Consider the following 8758-nt stretch of genomic DNA (forward strand, 5'->3'; position numbering starts at 1 on the left):
TTCATTAAGCCTTTCTTTGTGGCCTAGCATATGGTCTATCTTGGAGAATGTTCCATGTGCACTTGAGAAAAATGTATATCCTGCTGTGTTTGGGTGTAATGATCTATATATGTCTATTAGATCCAGCTCTTCTAATATACTGTTCAAATGTTTTGTTTCTTTAGTGATTCTCTTTTGAGATGTTCTGTCCAGAGTTGATAGTGGTGTATTCAAATCCCCAACTATAATTGTAGATGCATCTATTCTTTCACTTAGTTTTTCCAGCTTTTGCCTCACATATTTAGAGGCGCCCTTGTTAGGAGCATAAATATTTATGATTGTTCGATCTTCTTGATAGATTGTCCCTTTCACTAATATGTAGTATCCTTCTTTGTCTCTCACAATTGTTTCGCATTTAAAGTCTATTTTGTGTGATATTAATATAGCTACTCCTGCCTTTTTTTGGTTGTTGTTTGCTTGTATGATTGTTTTCCAGCCATTCACTTTCAGCCTCCATGAGTCTCTGGGTCTAAGATGTGTCTCTTGTAGGCAGCATATAGATGGGTCATATTTCCTTATCCAGTGTCCCAGTCTGAATCTTTTGATAGGTGAGTTTAATCCGTTGACATTCAGTGTTATTACGTTTAGAGAGTTATTTATGGTAGCCATATTTTGGTTGGATTTGTGTTTGCTATATTTTGTTTGTATTATTTTATTTTCCCCTTCTATTTTTGTCTTTCTTGTTGCTTTTACACTCTCCTCCATCTCTGAGTGTCCTGTTTTTTCCTTTCTTCCTGCAGAACTCCCTTAAGAATTTCTTGAAGGGGAGGTTTCTTGTTGATATACTCTTTCAGTTTCTGTTTATCTGTGAATATTTTGAACTCTCCATCATTTTTGAATGCTAGTTTAGCTGGATAGAGTATTCTTGGTTGGAAATTTTTTTCCTTTAGTACCTTGACTATATCATACTACTGCCTTCTTGCCTCCATCGTTTCAGATGAGAAATCAGCACTTAATCTTATGGAGTTTCCCTTGTATGTGATGGTTTTCTTTTCTCTTGCTGCTTTTAGAATTTTTTCTTTGTCTTGACCATTGGATAATTTGACAAGTATATGTCTTGGGGTGGGCCTGTTGGGGTTTATGACCAGTGGAGTGCGCTGTGCTTCTTGGATATGTACATCTGTCTCTTTCAGTAGATTTGGGAAGTTTTCAGCCATTATTTCCTGCAACACTCCTTCTGACCCCTTTCCCTTCTCTTCTCCTTCTGGAATGCCTATAATACGTATGTTTGAGCGTTTTGCATTATCATTCAGGTCCCTAAGTCCTATCTGGATTTTTTCTACCTTTTTATTGACCACTTCTACTATCTGTTTGATTTCCAATGCACTGTCTTCCACATCACTAATTCTCTGCTCTGCCTCTTCTAGTCTGCTGATATTTGCTGCAAGTGTATTTTTGATTTCTTGAATTGTGGTGTTCATTTCCATCATATCTGTTATTTTTTTGCGCATGTCTGCAATTTCCCCTCCAAGTGTTGTCTTCGTGCTGTTAACCTCTTTCATTACTTCATCAAATTTGTCGGTGATAAATGTTCTGAGATCTTTCATTGCTTGTGCGAAGTCCTGCCCCCCTTCCTGATTTTTAGTTTGTTGATTGGATTCAGCCATGTTTTCCTGATTACTGGTTTGGTTTGTAGATTTTTGTTGCTGTCTTGTCAACATTTTTTCTTGACGGGTTTAATCAGTTCCTTAGCTTCTTTGTCTAGTCTTGGAGATTAATTAGCTGTTGTTTTTGTGTAAGTGTTATATCTTCTCTTTGTCACTTTGTTCTTCTTATTCCAATTTCTTATTGCTAGTTAAGCTCACTTTAAAGGAAAGTATTAGTGCTTGGGAAAGGCAATTGTGTAAGGAAGGAAAAAGTGTGAAGTAGTATTGGTGATATATGTTAACAAAGCAACAATATGAGTTCTGGGAGGATGGAGATTAGATCATGTAAATTGTGTAGAGTTATAGTAGTAGGAAAGTACCTATAATGAGGTAGACAACTGAATATGGGAGGAATGTGGTACGTACTAAGAGGCTATTTTTTTCGTGAGAGAGGGAAAGAGAAAAGAAAGGTAATAGTTTCAGGGACGAATACCAGATGGAAAACTAAACAAAGGTATTAGAGATTAAGAGTTAGACACTTTGTGGATCAAAGAAAGGGAGATGGAATATAGGAGAGATAGCAGATGGTGGAGGATATCAAGTTGTAGGGGAAAGGGGATAGTGTAGATAGGCTAAATCTATTCACAGAGAAATGAGGCAGTGGAGGGTGAGGAAACCCAGCAAATGTGAGGTATTTCCTGTAGGACCTATTGTATTGTTAAGATAAAATAGTATAAGAAGAATATTGGGGACAAGAAAGAGAGGATTAAAAAACAACAACAGCAACAACAACAAAAAAAAATAAAAAATAAAAAAAAACAAAAAACAAAGAACAGAAACCCCGCCGCCAGGCTCGGCTGCGCTCGGCTGGGCTCGGCTGGGCTCGGCTCCCCTGCCCGCCGCCCGCCGCGGCTCGGCTGGGCTTGGCTCGGCTCGGCTGGGCTCGGGTCCCCCGCCCACCTCCCGCCGCAGCTCGGCTGGGCTCGGTTCCCCCACCCGCTGCCCGCCACCCACCACAGAGTGGCTCGGATCCCCCGCCCGCTGCCCACCGCAGCCCAGCTAGGCTACCCTGGCCGCCGCCCACCGGGGCTCGGCACGGTGCTAGCTGCCTCGGCTCCGCCTACCCAAGGAGGGAATCCTCCACATGTAGCTGGGATCTCCGTGTATATTTCACAGAGGGATCCTCTCTGTTACCTTCCCTCCAAATCGATGTCCAGACACCTCCGGACCAGGAAAAATCCCGAAACAGCCTGGTTCCAAAGAGTCTCCGACGCCTCCCAGCCGATTTCCCCCAGGAGCTAGTAACCGGGAAGTTCACTCAGCCGCCATCTTGCCTCCCGTCCGAAACATTCTTGATAAGCTTTTAATGTACACAGATATAATTTCTACATTAATCATAGCATGAAGAAGATGGAAAGGAATGGAGATATATTAGGGGAAATTATTGTATACTCTTGAAATTAAGTCAGTACTAATCTGAACTAGATTGTTTTAAAATGTTAATTGTAATGCCAGAGAAACATTTAAAAAAACATATATATATAGTGAAAGAAACAATGGAATTAAAATGGTACACTAGAAAAATGCATATTTGCACAAAAGGAGGAAATAATGGAAAAATAGAGTGACAGTTTGAAGCTATTTTATGAAACCCCAGAAGAAAAAGTTTATGTTCTTGAACTAATCCATCCCTGTGGGTGTGAGGCATGACTTAGGTTGGGTCTCCATCCTCTTAATGGAGATTTATATAAAGGAAGACCCAGAGATAGACACACAGAAAAGGGAGCGCTGCCATTTTGACCCATCCATGTGAGAGAGAGGATTCAAGGATCATTAGCAGCCTAAGCTAAAGCAGGAAGCCCCCAAGAGACTCGGCCCATGGAGCGGCTCCATGCAGAAGAGATGAGCCATATGTCTGATAGCCCACAGCAGAACTTAGGAAGAAAATGGAGCAGCTGAGACTGAGAGGAAACCTGGAAAGAGACAAGCCCTATACCTGGTTGCCCACAGATGAGCTCCAGGAGATGGTAGATTCTGGAGGGGAAGGCAGGGACCTCAGGAGAGATCAGCCACCACCTTGCTTCACTATGTAGCAGGACATCAGGATCACCTAGCTGACTTCGGTGAGAAAGCATTTGTGATGGTGCTTTGATTTGGAAATTTCACAGCCTTGGAACTGTAAGATATTCCCCTAATAAATATTTCTATTATGAAAGCCAACCCATTTTTGGTACTCTGTATTGGCAGCCCAATGGCAAACTAAGACAAAAAATAACAAAAAAGACATGACATATGGAAAACAAATAATGAAATAGCAGACATCATTCCACCTTACCAGTAATTTCATTATACACAAATGAATAACACTACAAAGGCAGAGACTGGTAAAATGGACCAAAAACTTATGAACCAACTATATGCTATTTACTAAACACACACTTTAGATTGAAAGACAAAAAAAGGTTGAAAGCAAAAGGGTGGAAAAACTGTGCTATGCAAACAATAACCAAGAGAGAAGAGGAGAAAAGATACTATAAGAAAAATAGAAATATTACTCATGCTTCTTAATTTTAAAACTTATTACAATGCTAATGGGATTTCTTTTTGGGGTAATGAAAATGGCCCATAAAATAATGGCAATGGCTGCCCAACTCTATGAATATACTAAAAGCCACTGAACTTTTTAGAGGGTAAATTTTATAGGCCATGAGTTCTATCCCAATACTGCTGCTACTTAAAAAAAAAACAAAAAAAAACAAAAAAAAACACATGTAATTGCCTTACCCAGAGTCACAGAGATTAGCAGAATTTCCAGAACAGGAGTTCCACCTCCAAAGCATTCATTGTTCTTATTGAAAATTACCAAAAAGTTACCACTTGTAAGCTATAAAATTAATTGACCTCTAATGACAGTTATAGTATTTTGGCCAAAAGTGAAGGTAGATTTGTCACAACTCAAATACTGACTAATATGTATAGATATAACTTATATAAACACATAAAGATTTGAGAAAGAATGAATACCACATGGAGATTAGCTCAACTATAGAAATATTTTAGCCACTAGGAGATGTACGTTTTCCAATGAAACCATGATGTCACAGATAACTCCATAATGCTATGGGGAAAAATACTTTTCTAGTAGAGGAGTTGTTGTGGGGTAAGTATTAGAAAAGAATATGCACTAAAGAACCTAATAACAAAGGTAAATTACTCCCACAGATGACCTCATATGAAAAGTCTTAACAGGACTACATATACAAGAGGGGTCTTATTGAACCCAAAATGGGACAAGATATTTTTGAATACCATATGGGAAAATATGACAATACTTCACTATGAATACAAGGCATTGTGCTTTTATAAAATTTTCATTTTGAAAGAAATTTTAGATTACATAAATATTCACCAAAAATATAGGGGGAGACTTCTGGGAAGATGACATCGAAGTAGATAGGCAGAGCTCAACTTTTGCACACACACACACAAAAAACAATGGAGAAAGGGCAAAAACCTACCCAAGGGAGCCTGCTTTGGGATCTACAGAACAGGAAAGTGCTGTGAATCATCCAGGAGGGAGCTTGACAAAGAGACAAAGAGACCAAAGGAAAAACGTGAGTTACTCACCCCCTTGGCTGGAAATGGCACATATACCACCCACAAGGCAAATAGCCTCAGTAAAATTCCTGGCTCACTGCAGCCAACTGAGTGGGAGGGAGCCTTACCTGGGAAGAAGAGGGGTCTGGTGGAGGGTACGAAGTGGTTTCTTTCCAGTGAGTTTTGTCAGCTGAGCTCCCTTTGGACCTCAAAGAAGACTCTAACCAGCACTGAGGTGGCCCCAGGAAGACAGGAGGGGGGATCAGATCAGGCAAGCTATCAAACCCAGCCTCCCTGGGAGAGAGAGAAACTGGGTCAGTGGGGGTGTGGAGAGAGCTCCAACAAACTATTAGAAACCCAATTTGCCTGAGGGAACTGGGATGAGAAGAGCCAGATAAGCTTTCAAAAGCCTTCTTAACCTGTGGAGTGGGTGCAGCTCAGTGCAGGAATTCCTGCCCTGCATATACAAGGTTGCTGGTTTAACTCCCAGTACTTCCTAAGAGAAGGGATCCAGAGAGTGATCCACAGGTTTATAAGGCACCCAGTTGGAACCTTTTGATAGGAAACACCAGAGACAGAGATTTGTTTTGTTTTGTTGTAGTTTTTTTCAGACTTCTTGTTTTAAAAATTTTATCAGTTCTTTTTTCCTTTATTTTATTCACTAAAATGAGGGACATCACCTATGGAGTGTAGGGTGATTGACTGATGAACAATAACAGCCAGAGAAACTCCCTAGGAGCCTGAGAGGGAAGGCAGTTTTAAAATTTATTTGGAAGGGAAAGAGGCCCTAAATAGCAAAAGACATATTGAAAAAAAAAAATGAAATTGGAGGAATCACACTACATGACTTTAAAAGACTACAAAGCTATAGTGGTTAAAATGGCATGGTATTGGCACAAGTATAGATATACTGACCAATGGAACTGAATTGAGAGTTCTGATATAGATCCTCACATATACAGTCATCTTATATTCAACAAGGCCACCAAGTCTACTCAATTGGGAGAGAATGGCCTCTTCAACAAATGGTGCTTGGAGAACTGGATACCCATATGCAAAAGAATGAGAGAGGAATACCATCTCACACCTTATACAAAAATCAACTCAAGATGGATCAAAGATCTAAATATAAGAGCCAAGATAAAAAAGACCTTTGAAGATAATGTAGGGAAGCATCTACAGGACCTTGTAATAGGAAATGGCTTCATGAATTTCACACCCAAAGCATGACCTTGAAAGAAAAAATAGATAAATGGGAATTAAAGCCTTTTGCACCTCAAAGGAGTTTATCAAGAAAGTGAAAAGACAGCCTACTCAATGGGAGAAAATGTTCGGTAACCATATGTCTGATAGCAGCTTAATATCCAGCATATGTAAAGAAATCCTATATATATATAAAAAAAGGCAAACAACCCATTCAAAGAAATGGGCAAGAGATTTGATCAGATGCTTCTCCAAAGAAGAAATACAAATGGCTGAAAAGTACATGAAAAATGCTCAATATCACTAGCTATTAGAAAAATGCAAATCAAAACTACAATGAGAAATCATCTTACACCCATTAGACTGGTGGCTATTAAAAAAAAAAAAACAGAGGACTAAAATGTTGGAGAGGATGTGGAGGAAAGGGAACCCTCATCCACTGCAGGTGGGAATGTAGAAGGATCCAGCCATTCTGGAGGATAGTCTGGTGGTTCTTCAAAAAGCTGGGTATAAATTGCCATATGAACCAGCAATTTCACTGCTGGGTATATATACCCAAAAGAACTTAAAATAAGGACACAGACTGATATACGCACACCAATGTTCATAGTGACATTATTCATTATTGTTAAAAGTTGGAATCAACCCAAATGACCACCAACAGATGAATGGATAGAAAATGTAGTATATACATACAATGGAATACTACTTAGCTGTAAGAAGGAATACAGTATGAACACATTGGATAACATGGATGAATCTTGAGGATCATATGTTGAGTGAAGCAAGCCAGATATTGAAGGACAAATGGACAAATATATGAGCTCTTGTGGTCACCCCTCGGGCTGAAGTGTGGTCTGCTGGCCTGGCGAGGGGCGGTGGCCGCAGTAGGCCTAATTCCGCTGCCCCCATAATAGGGTGTTTGGTCGGGCCCACCGCCACCCCTGAAGGAAGCTCGGCATGGGCGCAGAGTGCCCTCGGGTCTCCCCTTCTCGGCAGCCATGCTTCCGCGGCCGCCCCTCCTCCTGGATGGCGCCACACGATGCCTTGTGGGGCGGCACCCTTCTTCTTCTTTCTCCCTGCGCAGGCGCAGGGCAGAAAATTCCAGTCTGCCCTTTTCCCCTCCCCTGAGAGCAGCAACAGCCAGGCATGGGCGGGAAACTCAAGTCTGCCCTCCACCCCAGCAACAGCAGCCACCAATCCCTAAACCCTGCCCCTTCCCCCAGCAACAGCGATAGCCAATCCCTAACCACCACCCCTCCCCCATCCAGTACTGCCCACTGACCTTTCGCCGGCAACCAATCAGAACAGGGCATGGCTTCGACCAATCAGCCTTCCCCAGCCCCTATAAAACTGTTGCCTCTCCCTCAATAAAGTGGACTTGCGTGTTTACCTTGTCTCCGCGGTAGTTCTTCTGCCGTGCGCCCTCCAGTCCTGAGAGCCCCCAACAAGGGCCTGGCCTCCCTTGTCCCCAGTTCGTCGCCTGCCTCTCCGGGCGACCCCTTCGTCGCCGGCTTCGCCGGGCGACCCCATCAGCCGAACCGCACAACCCCTTGTGAGACCGATCCCTCGTCTGCTGCCGGACCGACCCCTCGTCCCAAGTGGGACTGACCCCTCGTCCCAAGCAGGACGGACCCCTCGTCCAGAGCTGGACCGACCCCTCGTCTGCAGCCAGACCCCACCTCTACCGACCGAGCAAGCCGCCGCAAGCTCTCTGATATCAATTAAGCAAATCAAGCTGTCTCAGAGAGTTAGAGACTGGAAGATAGACTTACAAGAAATGGGAGGGGGGGAGATGAAGGTTGTGAGCAAACGCCCACATGGGCAAAATCTATGATAAAAGTGGAGATAAGTAGTTGTGCAGTGAAGGGATAAGATGGGGGCATAGGGATACTGTTATGTTGGGCTTTGCAGGCTTGAGGGGGGCCTGGGTTGGGAGGAGGGTTGGGGGGTAGCAGGTGAACATGGGAGATTGTCAGGTACTGGTTGAAACGATAATGTTAAAAATCTTTAGAAAATATAAAAAGGAAGGATTACTGGTTTAAGTTGTTTGACGGGGGGCATCAGGAACAGGGTGCACCTGGGGCAGGGTTCTAGGATGTGTGAGTGCTCATCATGTCATAATATGTTATATCAGTGGGTGGAGACCCATACAATGAGTGGGAAGGTGTTGTGCCCCCATCCTGAGGAGTTCTGATATTCTCAAACAGAGGGGTAGGTGTCTCTTGAGAGCATGGGTGGTTCCCAATGGGGGAGGACAGACTAGTGTGTCAAGCCCTCAGCATTGTTGCAAGTATCTATGAATCTTGTTCTTCAAGCAATAAAGCTTGGTT

General features: G+C 42.5%; 1 long non-coding RNA gene across 1 annotated transcript; it reads right to left on the reverse strand.

Moving 5' to 3' along the window:
* Nucleotides 1-2819: 2819 nt before the first annotated feature.
* On the reverse strand, nt 2820-5516 carry LOC139438078 (uncharacterized). Its single transcript, XR_011647967.1, has 3 exons — nt 5351-5516; nt 5144-5205; nt 2820-2985 (listed from the first exon to the last, which is right to left on the reverse strand). It is a non-coding gene; the product is annotated as an uncharacterized lncRNA (long non-coding RNA).
* Nucleotides 5517-8758: the final 3242 nt, after the last annotated feature.

This window comes from Dasypus novemcinctus, chromosome X, assembly GCF_030445035.2.
Source record: "Dasypus novemcinctus isolate mDasNov1 chromosome X, mDasNov1.1.hap2, whole genome shotgun sequence".
Taxonomy (NCBI): domain Eukaryota; kingdom Metazoa; phylum Chordata; class Mammalia; order Cingulata; family Dasypodidae; genus Dasypus; species Dasypus novemcinctus.